Source organism: Etheostoma spectabile, chromosome 18 (genome assembly GCF_008692095.1).
Source record: "Etheostoma spectabile isolate EspeVRDwgs_2016 chromosome 18, UIUC_Espe_1.0, whole genome shotgun sequence".
NCBI lineage: Eukaryota > Metazoa > Chordata > Actinopteri > Perciformes > Percidae > Etheostoma > Etheostoma spectabile.
The window spans coordinates 20,854,014-20,873,874 of record NC_045750.1 but is presented as its reverse complement, the minus strand read 5'-3'; the positions used below and the strand labels follow the sequence as shown (position 1 = coordinate 20,873,874).

Genomic DNA, 19,861 nt, shown 5'->3' with positions numbered 1-19,861 from the left:
TCCATAGCTTAGTAATTGATGTTTATCAATTCACCACTATTTGATATGGGTACATTTTGTATGTATGTTTTTACATACATTACATGCACATATATGCGGAACACAAGTACGTATACATACAAGTGCATACACCACATACGCGCATAACCACCCACATAACTACTGTACATACACTTACACATACATAACATAATATAGTTCATAATATAATATAAACCTAATCGTATAACAAAAGTTATTACTAGAAAAAAGTTATGACCACACATTTATATGTTTTATACAACACAAATCAATTAGAATTCTTTTTGAAAATCATCGCATATAACTTTTTTTTTTAACTGGGTCATGTTTGGACATTGTTTTAGCTCAAACCATTCCACAGTTTCACACCACCAATTGAAATGTTTTTTTTTTCAAAGTCATGCAAACAGCTAGTGTCTTGAAATTGAACTTCTCCCTCAAATGAAAACACCCTACACTGTCAAAATGTTTTGGAATATTAACTATTAGTAGTTGTTTCTAGCTTTATACATGTTTTGTGCAAATTCATATCCAACCAGGTCAATGAACTTTAAAGCACGGCAATGTAAAAACAGTAAGTTGGTGTGATCATAACGTCCTACTTCATGAACTGTTCTTATGGCTTGTTTTTGTGTGATTAGTGGTTGCCACGAGCTTTTGTAGGTGTTCCCCCAGACCTCCATACAGTAATTTAAATAAAACTAGTGAACAGTAGAGAATATGCAATGATTTGTGATCCAGTACGTGCTGTGCTCTTACAGGACAGAGATGCTTCCTCTTGTCCTTCTTGTGGTCTAATATCACACCTAGAAATTAGAGCTGGGCAACATATCGATAGTATATCGATATCGTAATATTGAGACTAGATATTGTCTTAGGTTTTGGATATTGTAACATGGCATAAGTGTTGTCTTCTCCTGTTTTTTTATTACAGTAAAGTTATGTAATTTTCTGAACTTGCCAGACTGTTGTAACTGTTCTATTATTTGCCTTTAACCACTTGGTCATTATATCCATATCACTGAATTACACTGATGATGCACCCTTTCAACATTCACATCATCTATTGTGTAACTGTTTATTGTACTTAATTATTGGATTTGACAATTTCTCAACTTTGTTTTGCTTAAATTTAATTAATTTATGACTGTCAACCCACCTTTTTAATTTGCTCAATTCAGATGTGATTAACTCCAGACGCTGATGCAAATCCTCTCAAGTACAAAAATATTTATCTTCAAATGAGACAAATTTAAGAATTCTGGATGTTTTACATAAGTCATTTATGTAGACAATAAAAAAAAAGAATTGGCCCCAACACTGACTCACCACAAGCAATGTCCAAACAACATGTATTTACCCATCTTCACAAACGATTGCCTGTTATAAAGATGGCTTCTCAGCCAGCTCAAAACAACCCCACTGATACCATACCGTTCTAGTTTACTAATGAATCTGTTATGATTTATTGTATGGATTGCTTTCTTGAGATCAATAAATACCCCAGCTGCATATTTGTTTTGGTTTAATGAACTTGTTATTTCTTCATTTAGTTCAATGACTGCTAAAGATTTAGGTCTGTTGGGTCTGAACCCATATTGACTGTTACTAAATTGTGTTCATTGATAGATTTGTTTGGTCTGTCAAAGTTTTTCTAAGATTTTGGAAAATTGAGGAAGCAGAGAAACAGACCTGTAATTTGTGAAGTGATGTTTGTCTCCAGTTTTGTACAGCGCTATGACTATGAATTTTCTAGTTTGGAATGATAAGTTACAGATGTGTGTGAGTGGTTTCGCAATTTCCGCTATTACTGTTTTTAACTGTTCTCATGTCAATGTTGATTTTTACATTTACAGACAGGGAATGGGGATAGATTTAAGGTCAAAACATTACCATGCCTTAATACAGACATTAGCATTGTTGTGGACTCTTACCTTGTGTCTCTTTTTACAATCCTACGTCTATAGCAAGAGATACAATCTCATTTTAATCTATACAGCTGTCTGCACCTGCCCGCTAGGCTCAACCCCGTCTCAAGGGTGTAAATGTGACCTGAATCATTTATTTCCGCTATATAATTCTATTTACGCGATACGCATGTAAACGGGAGGTTGATGTCCAATAAAAAGCCTGAATAAATATATGTATCTACATGTTGCAACCTTGACTGAGCAGAGGCGCTGTGTCTCTGTACAGCACCAGAGAGCAGCCCACTCTGCTCCACTCAGCTGGGAACCAGAGCATTGAGGAGCTGTAGTGTTTATTCATGAACAAACTGTAACGTACACTGTACATTTGCCCTGCTGCTCGAGGCATTTAAATTGGCCGACCAGATGTAACCGGTACAGACACTTGCCACAAGCATACAATGAGTCAAGGAATAAGTAAAGGAAATTACAAATATGACCACACATATCAAACATTTTTGATACTTTGCTATACCAAAGCACCAAGTTCAATCAAGTTACAGACGTAACCACCTGCCATGACACCAACACACACATTTTTGTCCAAACTGATCCCACCAAAGTGGGCTACCGCTCCAGAGCCAATCACAATGTTCTGCAAGAAGATGAGGGGGGTAAATAATAGGCTGCTCTGAGTCATAAGCCTGAGTGACTGTTAGCGAGCAGTAAGTCAGCTCCCACTCATCGCTAAAGTGAGAGGACCTGTTCCTAATGACAAGTCCCATGATGAATCATAAGTTCAGTGCTAAAACACCATGTACTTTACTTTAACTCTGGGGGGGGGATCAGAATGTCAGAACAAGCATTTCTGTGTTTAAATGATGTGTCATTTCCACACTCAGTTAACACAGAAGTAACTGTAAAAGCTCATATCTCCAAAAGTCAGCAGTGCAGAAGTAAAGAAACAAGGTTATAAAACAAGGTTTGATGCCATGACATTGGTTTTTGCTTGGGTTAAATTTGCTCTACGATTATCAAACATGCACGGCCACATTAGGAATGAGGCTGGGAGATATGGAGAAAGTGAACTATCACAATATTTTGGACCAAACACCTCGATATCGATACTGCAATGATATTGTAGCGTGTAGTGACTATTTGTGCTTTCACAAAATAATTACACAAATGAGATTTTTGATAAGTAATTATCAGTAATGTGGATATAATGACTAAGTGGGTAAAGGCAAATGATAGAAGAGCTAGAACAGTCTGGTAAGTTCAGAAAATGACATCACTTTACTGTAATGCATCCTTTAAAACCAGGAAAAGACACCCCTTATGCCATATTACGATATTACAGTATCCAAAATCTAAAACAATATCTAGTCTCATATCACAATATTGATATATTGCCAAGCTCTAATTTCTAGCTGTGACATTAGACCACAAGCTCTGCTGGAAAACTCCCATAAAACCCGTTCAATCTAAACTCTCAGGAAGCCTCTCTGTCCTGAAAGAGCACAGCACGTACTGGATCACAAATCATTGCATATTGTCCACTGTTCACTGGTTTTACCTCATTTAAATTACTGTGTGGAGGTCTGGGGGAACACCTACAAAAGCTCACGGCAACCACTAATCAAACAAAAACAAGCCATAAGAACAGTTCATAAAGTAGGACGTTATGATCACACCAACTTACTGTTTTTACATTGCCGTGCTTTAAAGTTCATTGACCTGGTTGAATATGAATTTGCACAAAACATGTATAAAGCAAGAAACAAACTACTAATCGTTAATATTCAGAAACATTTGTAAAGCATCCTGCTACGCTCTGCGGTGCCCTGCTACGTCCTGCTGTGCCTTGTAATGCCGCACAGTGCCCTGCTATGCCATGAACTACTATAAACTACTATTTTTTGTGATTGTTATTGGCACTCTTCGTTCTAACCCCAACCGGCCCGTCAGACACCGCCTACCAAGAGCCTGGGTCTGTCCGAGGTTTCTTCCCAAATGGGGAGTTTTTGCTTGCTCTGGAGGAAACTACTAGAATTGTTGGGTCCTTGTAAATTCTGGAGTGTGGTCTAGACCTACTATATCTGTAAAATGTCTTGAGATAACTCTTGTTATGAATTGATACTATAAACAAAATTGAATTGAATTGAAAGCAATAGGATAGTGCTAAAACCAACCAGAGCAAGGCTGGTTGATAGAATAAACTTTTGCCGTATCAAGTCGGCAAAACTCCAAACACATCTTCCTTTAAGAATGACTTCAGTGCTTAACTCCAAGTCTTCCAGAGTCGTGGCCAAAGCTGATTCGAAAGGCCGCTGTTCACCAGCAGCAGCAGCCATCTTCTTTGTTTTCAAGTAGCAGGGAATTCAAGCGGAACCGTCGCAACTCTGCCATCCTTATCTTAAGCCCGCCTGCCGACTCTATACACAATGTGATTGGTCCGACTAGAATTTGTTTTTTCCAACTCACAAGCCAGCAGAGAGTTGCTGGACTGACCCTGCCTGCAAAGGGTGTTTCTAGATTTCTAGGCTACTCTAGCTGAGTATTACTGGTCTACCGTAGTGATCGTCCCCCTACTCCTCTCTGCATCACTGGGCAACCGCTCCATGGACGTTCTGGCACCTTCTGCTGTTTTTTGTGTAATTGTATGAAAGAGTGACTGCTCTAACCCATAGATGTGTGCATTTTGTCATGCATGCCTGCAACCGCATGGTAAAAAAAACATGAGACATGAGGCCCCCCTCCCTCCCTTTGGGCCTGAGCGTCCCTGCCTCCAGAACGTGCAGATGAAACAGAATATTACCTCCCATGTAAATTGGCATTTCTCCCCACTCTTCTCCCTGCATTCTTCACCACACATCCTTGCATTTTCCTTCAGTCTCAGATATTGAGTGTGTTGTTAAGAGGCAGCATGGGAGGATGTAGAAATAATAGTAGGGAGGTAGAAATGTGCATGTGGAATGTTGTGCAGTGGTTAGTGAGATAAGTGGCATTTGTGTTTCGTCCCGTGGATAATTATGCTATTTATAACCCGGCAATGGAGGAGATGCTTTGAGATGGTACACCAAGATTAGTATACTCAACTGTTTATCTTCCTGAAAGTGATAACAGCACACATCTCTAACTTCAGGGGGGATAGCTGTGTGTGTGTCTGTGTGCGTATTTGCGTTCGCAGGTATGTGCATCTCTGTCTGCATGTGCATGCATTTATCTTCTGAGTTTTTATGTACAATAAAATAATAATAGATAACAATGGATAGTATAGGGTTTAAACAAAGGTTGTTGTCAGAGTTGCGGGCAACAGCGCTCCAAAATCATTCATCTTAATTCCTCATAGTGAAAAGGTGATGGAATGATGATTTGTTACTGAAATTCAAGAGACCATTTAATTTCAACAGACAGCTGATCATTCTCAGAAAAGGTACCAAACAACAGCAGAGGACAGTTTGTTGGACCTCACCATGCAGACATGAGAGCCAGAAAGCACCCACTTCTCAGAGGAGTATGCCTGTAAAGCCAGAAAAATATACATTTTTCTTGGCACATGTAACATTCGTAATTGCAAGTCTACTTTGGTGTATTGGTGAAACCTGCGTTAATATATTTTTGACCACTAGGGATGAGTGCAGCAAACTGTAAAAAATGTAAATTATTCATGGCTATCATTAGAGCTGGTAAGATATGCTTTTGTCCTGCTTCAATGATTTCACGATACATTTGAATTGCAATTTCTATTTATTGCAATTCTAGAAGTATTGTGATCTGATAGTATTGAGATACTGCAATTTTCTTTTCTTTCTTTAACAAAACCAAAAGTTGGAATCTACACTTCTACTACACAAACTGTTTTCTAAAAGAATGCACATTACACGTCTGTCAGTCTGCCATTTATTTCATTTATAAAGAATTACCAATTGGATTTTCTGCATTTTTTGCTGGAAACAGATATGATGTTTGTGTGACATCCTGTTGTGTTCTTAAACCCCCCCAACAAAGCACAAGTAGACTTTTATATTTATCTATTCTTATTTCTATTTTAATCTATCCTATTTATCTATTATCACAATTATTGTTTTCTGTGAGATCATTTACAGATTTCACCGTACCCGACTGCACTTAAAGGCAGCTTCCTTTCACAGGAGAGAAAGAAAAGAGACGATTGTGAACGAGAAACAGCGACTGTGCTTTCTTGTTGCAGTAAACATTCAGCTATTGCACAACCTCCGACAAGTCTATTCGCGGATTACATGATTGGCCAACGCAGCGTGAATGATGAAGTCGTGTTTCTCCAGAAGCTGAATCAGTCATAACTTTCCGTCTGAGTGTCCCCTCTGCAGCAACCTCCGCCGCAGCCTCACCGCACCACCCCCATTCAAAATTAATGGAAAGACCCACGTTTCTGCCGTATCGTCGGATGGCCGTCAGAAAGGAACACAAATGTCCATAGTAGTCCATTAAAAATAGTTTTGGAGATGTTTCACTTAAAACAAAACAATAATCTAAACCGTCCCATAGCACTAAAGGAAAAATCAGGGCATCACCACTGTCACTAGAACATGTTGTCAAGGGGCATGCCCATCCATTTAATAGTTAATATAGTTCAGTCTGAAAAAATGAAAATGCCACCCCTGAGCCATGCCACTAAAAACATGCACCCTACCTCCTTTCAGGGCCGGAGTGGGGCCACTTTTCAGCCCGGGACTTTCAGGCCCAAGACCGGCCCACTTTTTCCATGGTGGGGGAAATTGGATAAATGAAGCAACAGTTCAGCTCTTACTAGTTTTTATCAATACCATAAATAATAACATAAATAATGTAAAGTTTAAATAATAGTTTACTTAGAAGTTAACAAAAAAGTACTCCCCTATTCCACAAGGATAGGTTGATACAGTAAATAAACAAGAGCAGAAAGAAAGAAAGAAAGAGAAAGAAAGAAAGAACAAAAGAAAGAAAGAAAGAAAGCATTTGAAATGTATCCCAGTCATATTGAACTAATGTTTAGGCTACAGTTCAATTTACAGTTGCATTATGAATAGCACCAACAGCATCTACAGCATACGTAGCCACAAGCATATATATACTACATATACTGCTCTTTCTTACATTAAATATGTTTCATTCATGTTGTTTACTCTGGTATCCTCTCTACCTGTCCCTATAGTCATGGCCGCCTCCTTGCAAATTTTGGGCTCATCATTTTCAGCGGGGGACTGGCTTATCTGCTACAAAAAATAAAAATAAAATAAGAGGTAATTTACTGCATGTACAAATCAAGCTTGATTTTTGTTATCAGTATTTGCAAATTCTATGAATCACCATAAGTGGTGGTCCTCTTTAAAATAAATCGGTTGGCTTGCCGCATTTGGCAGCATCCCCCTCCAGTGGCATTTTATTTCCAACCTGTTTTTTTCAGCCCCTCCTGACCTCTTCCTCCCATCCATCCTCCCTGATGCATATCGTTAATGTAGGGCCGGCCCAGCTATCGGTAGCCTATCTGAGAAAACTTTTTGGAAAAAGACGGGCTATAGACTCACCCAACTAACTCTATTTTGGAGGGGAGAACTCCCTCACATAGTACAACCCATGCAGAGGCTGCAGTGTCAGAATGCTGTCTGTGTGCTGCCTACTTGGAGAGAAGGTAGACTAACGTGACACATGTCAAAAAAGAAATCCTCCACCGGCCCAAAATTGAAACCGCCCACTGGGAATTTTCGTGATTCTCCCGATTACCCACCCCGGGCCTGCCTCCTTCTCTGTTGTTGGCTCTCCAGTCCTGACATTTAACATTTACTCCCTCTTCTTCCACACTTACGTCAAATTGGCTACCACTACGCACGACTTAGCCTTCTCCTGATATTCTGCATGTGGCTCTGAGATTTTGCAGAAAGCAGAGAGGCTTTGCCAGATATGGGCACTTTAAAGCAATCTGATTTGCAGATTCCAACAGACTTTCTGGTATGTTGTTGGTATGTGTTGGAGAGAATCCATTTGCAGTGTCATGACACTGACACATATCAAGTGTATTAATTAGTTCAACTGTAGTTGCATTGAAAACAGATACACATATGATTCACATTACATGCAGCCACAGTCCAGGACGGTTTGGGAGACTTTCTATCAGCCTCTTCTCACATCAGTTTCTCATTCTGTCATAAACGGCGTTGTAGAAGGTAGATAATGGATTTCGTAGCAGCTCACTGTGACACAGCTGTGGTCGTGTGGTCCTATCAGCTCTTTGTGTTCAGGCAGGACAGCTCATCGCACAGCAACAGAGAAACCGCACTGTCCGTCTCTCCCCCCCCCCCCCCCCCCGTCCCTAAAATAATTCTGATTTTCAATTCTGCAGCCACAGAATGGGTTACCGAGCAAGGTTTTAAAACATTTGAAACCATTACCCCACCCCTCCCCTCCCCAATCCCTGCTTCTAACAAATCATGCCAGAGTTTTCATTCCATTCCTCTATCCCTCTCCTTGCTTTTTTTTTTTTTAATTTGAATGTTACGCAAGAGTTAAGCTTACCAATGCCTTTTTAAAGAGGAAAACATTACGCGGTCTGGCTCAGGCAAACAGGAATTATAGCAAATCGTTCGTAAAATTAAACTGTAACAATATAGCAAACACAATTTAATTTTGTGTCAGGGTCATAAATCGTGTCTACCCTACATGGGCTGGTTTGTTTTTATGTTGTTTGGGCTTGTTTCAGGTTCTAAGCACAATTCAATCAACCATTGCAGGTGCATGAAACAAAGACGACTTTCTTTGAGACAATAGCAAAAACTTGGATTTTCTATTAATTTCTACAATTAAACAGTTGCTGCTGATAAACACTTTTTAATTTTCTCCCTATCTATCTGTCTATCTGTCTATCTGTCTGTCTGTCTGTCTATGTATCTATCTATGTATCTATCCATCCATCTGTCTCTTTTCTTTCTTTTTGGAATTCATTGTCATTTTACACTAAAAGATTCCATCGAAAATAATAAAATGTAATGCAAAAAAGTTGACACCACCTGTGCTCACTAGTGAATAAGCCTCATCCAAATTTCCATAAACTGGAGTGTTGTTCCTCTCAGAGCCAAATCCAATCATTGCAGTATCACCAATGGCCCCGCATGGCTGATTTGTGTGACATAGGACAATTTTGTTGCATTTATTGCTTGTGATTGATAAGAGTGGCAAAAATTCATTTTGTCATTTTCACAGACAATATGAAATCACAGGAGGTGTTGTAGCAACTGTTGGCCAATACAGAGTGTTTATTGGAAGAGCAATAATTCTTAGTTGGCATGTATAACTAAATAAATTAGGTTTCTGTCAGTTAGTTGCCTTCTCATTTGGCTCTCACACTGCACCAAAGCAATGTGGCTTATTATTGTTTAATAAAAACCAAAATCAATTTGCTTAATCTTTGTGTGTTGGTGTTATTGTGTCTTTCTAATCCAAAAGCTGTTCCTTGGTAAACACTGTCTCATAATTGCATTGTGAGTGTGCGCACTATTGGCATATGCAGCATTTGACTTTATTTATTATTATTTATTTTAAATAAATCAGGAATCTACCATGGCAGTTTTATAAAAGTGAAAGTTATGCACCTCCGCAGAGCCTTAAAGGAAATTTGGCCTTCAACTAACAATTATTTTCATTGTCGATTAATCTGTTGAATATTTTCTTGATTAATTGATTAGTTATTTGGTTTATAAAATGTCCAAAAATGGTGAAAAATGCGGATCAGAGTTTACCAAAAGCCCAAGATGGTGTCCTAAAATGTCTAGTTTTGTCCACAACTCAAAGATATTCAGTTTTAATGTTACAGAGGAGAGAAGAAACTAGAAAAAATGCACACATAGAAGATTTGTTTTACTTTTGCCCTAAAAAATGATTCAAACCAACTAATCGATAATCAAAATAGCGATCAATTTAAAAGCTGACACTAATGGATCATTTTTTCAGCTCTGAAGGAAATGAACATCACTTGCTTTATAACCCTTTGTGATGTTGTGATTAAAATATAATAATGCTGGTAAAGGGCTAATGGCATATCAAATGCACATTCTAAATCTGTTCTGAATGTAATTCAAAAGGGATATTTTTCAAGTTTTTAAAATGTTATATTTATTTTAAGCACTCGGAAAATATGGTTGCTTTATGCAAGTGTTTAACAGTATTGCAAAAATCCAAAACAGTGACAAATAGAATATTCTCACAACAACCTCAAAGGTACTGTATGCTCGAAAAACCAGCGTGGCGTCCTTTGGTGAGGGTGCGCAGGGTTCTCTGCATCAACAGTGTGCTTGGCCAGTTAGTGATAGTTGAGACTTGACGTACTCCGATGGTAACTCAGTTCACATCAGCAGTACATGAAAATAACTTTAGTCTATTGGTGAGAACCATGTGGGAGGGCTTTGCAACTGGACTTGCCATTCAAAAGATTCTATTCTTTATCCATTTCTGCTCACATGGTTTGTGTGGGCTAGCTGTTATTGCTGCATAGCTTCCTGATTTCCAAGAATACAGAGTGGCCCAAAGCCCAAATCACAGAAAGCTTGTGTGGTAGTTGTCAAACAAATAGTGGCGTTAAAATGATCTTGCGTTAACTAGTTGTCGTTTTGATCATTTGGCAGCCCAAAATTAAATGTCTGGTCATTTGTTACCACATGTCACATGAAAAGCACAATTTCTAAAATTAATAACCTTCTTATACGTGTATTCTTAAATTCAGTTGGCGTCGCAAAATGTATTTTATCAAAACAACTCTCGGCAAGAACGAAACTATTCCTTTTAAACGTCAGAACATAAAACCCACACCACCTAGATTTCTACCCTTATCATTAAGTTAGAACACAAGAGTTTTGTATGTGGCGCCATTGGGCCTGCAAGCTTTTGTGTGGCAATAGAAATAAGCCATTTAGAGGGTAGAGGGCAAATACAGTAACAAAACTGTTCCATACAGACCCCCAGCACACACATTCATACACACTCAACAGTCTTTTTGACAGCCGTCCCCACAGCTGCCAATCCACACACTCAGTTTTTTGTTTGCGAGTGTGATAAGGATCTGGTGAAGGTCGTGAGAGGGATCTCTTTCTCAGCAAAGATGAGCCTGCTGATAGCGTTGGTGCTTGCTGGCAGATTAGCCCACTGCCGCCCCAGTCGTCCCAGTGGTGTCATAGCTGCAGCACTGATGCTATCGCGTCCAGCCAGCCACCAGTGACCCTAAAGCCCATTCAAAATTCAATTTTACTCTGTGTGTGTGTGTGTGTGTGTGTGTGTGTGTGTGTGTGTGTGTGTGTGTGTGTGTGGTGTGTGTGTGTGTGTGTGTGGTGTGTGTGTGTGTGTGTGCGCGCGTGTGTCTGTGTGTGCGCGCGTGGGTCGTGTGTATGGTTTTGTATTTTTTAAAGGATGAATAAAATCTGAACCTGCTACACATTTATTCTGCTGCCAAGAACAGCCAAAGTTTTTGAGCAGCTCAAGTGGAGTAACACCCCCCCCCCCACAACCCCCCCCCCCCCCCCCTCCTCGCCCAGCCAGCCTGGAACTCCAGAATAATAACCTGGAGGTCAGAAAAATCGGCAATGCTGACAGCCCGAAGGTGAAAAGACGAGACATAAAAATTGAAGAAACATGTCTCGTCTGCAGTTATCGTAGCTATTATACTGCGGAACTTGGTGTTGGAAGAGAGGTCGTTTTTCTTTGTTGTCATTTTGGAGATTCAAACTTGACAAGTTGATCTATTTTAATCACGGAGATCTTAGAACACGCAGCGCATCTTGCTACTTTGAATATAACATTATTCACCACACAGCAGTGGCTGTTTTTTTTGTTTTTTTCATACACCAGAAAATGTGTTTTTTGTGCGAGAGTGACAAAAAAGCAAGTTTAAAAATAAAATAGTTGCTAGAAGGTGCTCATTAGAGCTGTTACTCAAGACAAGATTTGGTTAAAAAAAAAACAAGACCCACTTTATTCTTCCTCAATAATTAGAAATGGTGTCATGCTGGCATTCATCTTTTACAACCATCCTTGGATATAAATACTTGTTTTGGCTGAGGACAAGTCATCAGTGTCACATATTTTTGTGTCATAATTAAAAAGGGATATTATGGGGCATGTAGCATATCACCCTTAAGTATGAAAGACCTATAGTGATAGATTTCTTTTAATTATTAAAAGGGTTTTTCTGGTATTTATGAATTTGCCCAAGATTAAACTGGAAGTACTCACATATATTAAGATTTAGCAGGACTTCAGCATTGCATTGTTATAATCTACTTGGTTCTGGTCTGGTTGGGCTTTTTTCTTTTTGCATTTTTTATTCATGTGTCTAAAATTCAGAAATTCAACACATGACATGTCCATGTTTTGCCAACCTTTTTTAAAAGGATGCATCAGGAATTTCAGCCAATCAAACAAAGAATGAAATGTGTAAGAAAGCTCCCATACTAGAGTCCAATTGTGTTTTTCCATTAATGGTACCTGCTTGGCTTGACTCGACTCGGCTAGACTTGGCCGCAGTGCCTCGTTCTTCTTTTTTCATTGCAGATTAGTACCGCCTCGTGGCTGTGGCTGACCGTCATAGCAGGAAACTGCCGTGACCTAACGCAACACACACACACAGAACGTCAAAAGTGTGTGTTGTTGTTTGCCACAGCCAGAAGACAAATTAGTTTAAAAAAAAGCTGGAGGCAGCAAAAGCAAAACGCCCTCCCCACCCCCCAACTCCTCCCTGTCTGTCGCTAGCAATAATGACGCAGTGAATGGTGACTATTCTCTCCCACCAATCAGTAGTCTTCAGGTTTTCATCTCACCTTTAGGTATTGCCTCAGCCCGCTTGGAACCTCGACTGAGGTGGTACCAAAGATTTTTTTCCTAATGGAAAACCAAAAAAGACGAGGAGTCAAGTAGGTACCATGTAGTGGAAAAACACCGTTTCACACCGGCCTCATTTGGCTCAGTTGAATTGCACTAGAGCAGGGGTCTTCAACGTTTTCCAGGCCAAGGACCCCCAAACTGATGGCAAGATGGAGCGGGGACCCCCTAATTATATATATTGTATAAAATTGTGTTATATCAAACTGGTCCTATAGTGCCATGTGTGCATTGATGACTGAAAGACATCTTCTGCCTCCATTTATCTGTTTACTACAGTGTGTTGAATTCATGTTAATGTGTATTTAAAGACAGGGTGGGTGTTGTTTGCAGGTGAGAAGGGGGCGATTGCAATCGGGTTTGCACCAAAAGCGGCTTGATGCTTGATGATGTGTTTTGGGTACGCTTTCAATCAACTATACATACTCTGCAGGTCTGAGCTCCTGTAGTCATGTGTGCTTTGTAATCTGTGATGCCGCAGAACATGCAAACTGTAGAGAAGCTTGTAGTGTTTTTGTCACAGAAAAAGACAACTTGCCATCCGTCACTCGCATCTCTGTGGTCAAACGAGCCGCTTCTAAAGTTGGAGAGATAGCGATGTCACTGTGAGCAGAGCAGGTGTTGTTACGTCGCTTGCGAAACAATGTCTGATGATTTAAATGAAATGAGCTGCTTCGACTATGAAGACAAGACATACTGTACAGACTAGTCCACACAGGACAGTGAACATTCTTATGTGATTTGTAATGACGCCTTTTGGTACGCTTGAATTTTTCCTGAAATGAAACCAAACCAAGGGGGAAATCACTCAATCACAACTGGTTCCATTATCTTTTACTGTGACTGTTATTGCCACTCTTCATTTCAACCCCAACCGGCCGTCGGACCCCACCTGGGTCTGTCCCAGGTTTCATCCTAAAAGGGAGTTTTTCTGCATTGTTGCACTTGTTGCTTGCTCTGGAGGGAACTACTAGAACTGATGGGTCCTTGTAAGTTATAGAGAGGGATCTAGACCTTCTCTATCTCTCTCTATCTAGTGTCTCAAGATAACTCTTGTTATGAATTGATACTATAGATAAAATTGAGTTGAATTTAATAGATGCCTCTTTCATTATGGTGGTCAATGGGGAAAATGTTTTTTGGGCCGCAGGGGTGAGTGGTCCAGCTCTCTTCATTGGCATAATTTGGCATAATTTGGTTTAGCGGCCACACTTTGTATTCCATTGTATGACAGCATCACGTGACGTACAATGGTCCAATAAAAATTTTACCCAAACAAAAAGAAGTACCTGTCAAACTGAATATATTTTTTCGAGCATCAGAAACACTCCAATGGGATCTTGATATCATCAGACTTTAATACATTTGGTCCAATAACTATTATTTTCATTCCAATCATATAGTCTATGAGCACCTAAATACTGAGCAAGCTTTTCTGGCATATAGCAACTTTCATAGAAATTAATGGGGCCATCTCCGAATCGGGTCCCAAGTAATTTTTAAAACACCCATGGCATCATCATGGTAGCACACTCTTACCATTGAGGCTCTCCCTAACATCTACATTAAGTAGTGGTATTTTGGCCGGCATTAAAGAGACCCCAGTATGCGAAGGAACTACCGGTTTACTCTGTCAGGTGTCTCACAAAAGTATTATTTTTATTTTCATTTTTTGTCAGTGTTATGTAAAATATGGTGTTTACTTTACTACAGTACTTTTAATGTATGTGTCCCACCCACATGTGAAATTGTTACTCCCTTATTTCCTGTACATCTTCCCTTTTGCCTACCAGTAAGTACACAGTTAAAGTATTGCTATATGTGTAAAATATTCACACTCTAATGTATGGGCTGCAATCTAAAGCTTTACCGTCCTATGAGATTTTAATGGGGTATTACACATAATGAGAAAAATGTGTAAGAGTGGAAACCCAAGACAAATTGTATTGTTTGTGACGTGCAAACATAATCCAGCCCCTGGTTCTTCACACAGTAAAGATGTGACAGTTATTGATTCAATGCGAGGAAAACCTAAAATGAAATATAAACACATTACCTATAGCTACATCTGACAGCACAGCAGCTGATTCTGTGAATGGCTAAAACCTTCCATGCAAAAAGTCATGCTTTTCTCTACAACTGTATAGAAAGGGCATAGGTCCAAACATGGGCCTATTCTGTAATATTCTCTCTCAATGCTATGTTCATGTAAAGCCATCTTGAGTCATTTGAGTGAGATTTGCAAGATATTAAAAGACCTGATTTTCTTTTCTACATTGAAGGACTACATTGTTTGATAGCAGAGTCTCAAGACCACAGAGACTCACAAAGAAAAGGTCATTTAGTTGATAATAAGATACATTTTCCGTCCTCTGGGTTTCTTCTCATTCATCAAAACTTTTTCATTTAAAAGCAAAACGTTGTCATACATTGCTTCTCACAGGAAGTAGCCTACTCCTAGGGCCGGAGTGTATAAAAAACAACTCGTATTTACAATGCATGTGGCCTTCTGTCACTGAAAAAGTATTCTGAAATAATGCATTCTATTACTAAGCCCCCTCCTTTCATGCACACACAAAATACAATCTGTATCACCCCTGCATGTTTTCAAACTCCAGTAGTGATGGTGCAGGTGAAAAAACATCCAACTGTCATTCCTGAAGGTGGAAAATATACAGAAATATAACTGTGTGTTGATTTCTATTATTTGTAGATGTTGTGTACTTCTAAGCTTTGTTTTCCTGATTGCTCCCCACTGTTGGAAGAAAACAACCATTCCTGAATCATGACTAATTAGTTTCGCGCAATGGAAAGCCCGCAGCCGGACAATGCCCACTGAGGGTTATTAACAGGTATTCACCTAGTGCCAATATCTCATTTATGTCAGCTGTAGACATGACTGACAAGGAAATAGTTCCCCTGCTGTGTTATTAAGGCAATTTGCTGGTAAAACCAAATCATCTCAGACGTGTAGAGCTGCGTTGCTCAGCTGTAAATACTCTGATTTCATTTTTACAGCACTGATGATGTAAGCCCTACTAGCAAGAAACGTGTGAAATGGTAATCAAAACATTGTGTCGGTGATCCCAGTGTTTTCAGTTGTTAGTATTTCCAGAGTACTATATGCTTTACTTATGTCTGGGATTAATGACTTTTTTTATGCCAATCGCCAACACAGCACAGGTCTCCTAAAAAGCTAAAACATGTTTTTTTAAGATGTTTCCATTCTCTCACAGTAGCATTTGCATTGCCTCCCAAAAACCTTGATGGATTCACATCAGTAAATTGTAGAACATACCGACTCCATGTTGCTTAAACCCCCCAATTCCCCCAAAATATGGAGGATATAACCCGTCAGCACTGTCTTTAGACCCAGTCACAATGTTTGTTTTACAATAACTCCTGGGTTGAAAATCTCTGTGTATACATGTTAACAGCACTGAGGAACAACTGGGTATACTCTCATCCCATTCATATAAAATGCATGTTTGATCCTTTCACGTCTCAACACGTTCACTAACGTTACGTTGGAAACCTAATTCATCTGTTGAGCCACAGAATAAAGAAACTGACACCACCCGCACTAGCTATCAGATTGGCTCTGAGATGCTGTTTGTAATGTTAGATTTGGTTTATCAAAGTAAAGAAAGTAAGCACAGCAGAAATGTCACCAGGCTTAACTGTATATCTTTAAACTTAATAGTTACAGCTGAAAAAAATTACAACAGAAAAAGGTTCACCACATTTCACATATCTCTGCAATTCAAATCAACGGCCAGTTGTCTACCCAGAAGGGATTTTTGTTTTAGCGTGATCATCATTAGCGTGATTTGATCTACAACATGCCTTGCTAGATTCCCTAAAAGGTGTTTTGTTTTACTCTGGGGCCATTTTATGAGTTACCATGCTAAATACGGGAGCTGTTAGCAAGTCTGAACAAGTATCCGTTATCTAAGCTAAGGGAAAGTGACTCATTAGCAAGCTAACCAAGCACAGCGCAGCTACAAGTCTTGAAAACGGCGCACTGGGTAGGGAGTAAGCTCGCTTGTAAGGGTCCTGCAAGATGAGGTGAAGTGCAAAAAGATGTGCAGGGTCTTTTGTATAGCTCCAGGGGGAAGGCGATCACTGCCTGCAACAGTCTCGTTGTCCCGTTTTGAACACCATAAATGGCCTGGACAGCCCTGCATCTTGATAAGCTTTACTGGTAGTCAGGTTGAAATATAAGTGTCAAAAACGCATTGCAGCAGAATGCAAAAGTGTTGCAAGGGGAAACAAAAACTGTTGTGAGGGATCAAATAAAATGTTTCAAACAACATTGCCACAGGGACCCTTAAGGGTATATGTGATACTCACCATTGAAAACTCTTAGGTCCTGAATCTTAGGGGGGGAAATCCTAAAAAATAAAGGTAAAAAAATCATGTTTAATGAAATGAGAAACTTATAACAAAATTTGGAATACTTCTTTGTAAATACAAACTTTTTTTAAAATAAAATCCCTGAAAGAATAAATGGATAATAAACTACAGATTAATATGAAAAACTAATATGAGCCAGTGTATTTGTACATACAAGGGATGAAGTGAAGAGAGGGGGAATTGTCAAGTAGATATGTTGACAGGGGGAAAAAAAATCTCACCATCTAAAATCATCCATCCATAAAGCATACTCACATTCTTACTCACATTAATCATCCTGTCAGAGTTTAGACCAAGTACATTTATCATTAATAAATGAGTCAGTGATGGTGATGGGGTGGAGGAGGGGTGTATGCTTGTGTGGTTTTAGGATTTTGTGCTAATTAGATACTGGGGAACATGAAGGCTGGGAAGTCAAATAGGTGTCAGAGAGAGAAAATCCAGTGGTCAACTGCAGGGCTGGATATCTTTTTCTTTTTTTTTTCAATACCGGTTATAAAACAACATATACAGTATAAATAAAAAAAAGGAGCACACACTGATAGTCAGCAGCATTTAAGAAGGGGTGGTTAATTAAAGTCTATATAGTCAAAACTAAATGATTTATTAAAAATGTTAGAGCATTAACTTATTGTCACCAGTAACTTGCTGGTAAACAACAAAAACAACAACACAACAACATAACTTTGAATGTGCCACAAGGCTGGCGAGGCGAGTTTCAAGTGAACGTGCCATCTGTGTTGTTTTCCCGACAACGGCAGCTGCAGACTGTTGGATGTCCTGCAGTTGGACTCCTCTACAGTGAAATACAGTCACACCTTACACTATTTAGCTGTCAGCAATGTAACCGTGTTCAATCCAGCTGCTAGCTAACGGTAGGCTAATGTCACCTGCTGCCAAGTATAGTGTTAACTAGCATCACATGCAGCGATGCTTATGTTGCCTCCAACGTCCGTTTCAGAGCAGCAGAGGGGAGTGCAGACACCTAAGGGGTACCGAAATTCAATTACATTCAATTTTATTCATAGTATCAATTCATAACAAGAGTTATCTCGAGACACTTTACAGATAGAGTAGGTCTAGATCACATTCCAGAATTTACAAGGACCCAACAGTTCTAGTAGTTTCCTCCAGAGCAAGCAACAGTGGCGAGGAAAAACTTCCTTTTAGGCAGAAACCTCGGACAGACCCAGGCTCTTGGTAGGCTGTCTGACGGGCCGGTTGGGGTTAGAGTGAAGAGTGGCAATAACAAAAATGTAAAAAATAGTAGTTTGTAGCAGTAATGGGGCAACAAAGTCCGCGTTGCTATTCGGTCTGGTCAGATACTGGTTGCTAGGGCACAGGTCCCATATTAGCACCGTCTCTCAGGTGAGAGGGGAATTCTACAGTCTAAGGTTTCGTCATACGTGCACATGTCCAATGTCCATATCCCACTGCTGCTATTGGCAGAACATGTTGTTTTGCAAAGGGAATGCAAAGTCCATGGTGCAGTGTTTTTGCTTACTTCGTGAAATTTAAAGTGACTGTTTTGGTTTCTTGGCTTCGTGGAAGACCACCTCTGTTGAGTGGCGAGTACAATTTTAAGAAGAGATCCAGTCCTGTTTGAGTCAATACCGTGTGTGACCTAAGACAATTCTCAATGCTTATCAGTTTACTTTTATATGTTGTTGAGTGAAACGGGAAACCATAACTTTGAAAAAAATAAAACTGCATCATATTCAGAGGTGTTTCCAATGTAGAGCGGTTGTCTGCCAATCGGAAGATTGTGAGTTTGATCCCTGGCCCTGCAGTCCCATGTCGAAGTGTCCTTGGGCAAGACACTGAACCCAGAGTTGCCCCCGCGCATCGGAGTGTAAATGCGTGTGAGTGTTTATCTAATGAGCAACACCTTGTACGGCAGTCAAGGCCACAGTGTATGAATGTGTGTGAATGGTGAATGGTTCCTGTACTATGTAAAATTGTAAAATATTTGGGAATATTAGAAACACCTCAATACGATAAAAATCCACCACCACCACCACCAAACATAGTCATAATGTTTAATTAACACATCAACTCAGGTATTCCTAAAACTGTTTAACAACTCTTAGTGCCAAACCCTGCTCTGTAATAGAAATGATAATTTACGGATAAAGGAATCGCAAGCGTAAAATTAAATGCAAAACGAATGTCAATATCCTTGAAACGTGCTTGTTTACATTGTATATTTCTCTTTCCCCTGAGGGTCTGTGTATTCAATGACAACTGAATGACAGACAAGACGGGGATGAGTTATTCTCGAATGGCATCCCAGGGCAACATCATTTTTTTGTTCAAGATACTTTTTTTTTTGGACAGCTGAAGACAGGAAAGTGCAGGGGGAATGACATGCAGCAAAGGGTTGCGGGCCGGAATCAAACCCGGGCCACTGCTGCAAGGAGTGAGCCTTTTTTACATGGCGCACACCTTCAACTAGGTGAGCTACCAGAAAAACATCATCAAAACATTTTGATGAGTATCTCCTGTATGGTAATTACTAAGCAACAAAGACCATAGCTTGAGATGTAACTTAACAGTGGCAATGTTAGCCCTAGCCCTCTGAGGGTATATATATATATATATATATATATATATATATATATATATATATATATATA

The 19,861-nt window shown here is 39.5% G+C and overlaps 1 long non-coding RNA gene across 1 annotated transcript in view; it reads left to right on the top strand.

The window, feature by feature from the left end:
* Positions 1-505: 505 nt before the first annotated feature.
* LOC116706645 (uncharacterized) overlaps positions 506-19,861 on the top strand; it is a 23,023-nt gene continuing 3,667 nt past the window's right edge. The window contains exons 1-2 of the long non-coding RNA XR_004336291.1: positions 506-707; positions 14,607-14,612. This is a non-coding gene — a long non-coding RNA (uncharacterized LOC116706645). The remainder of the gene's footprint in view (positions 708-14,606; positions 14,613-19,861) is intronic.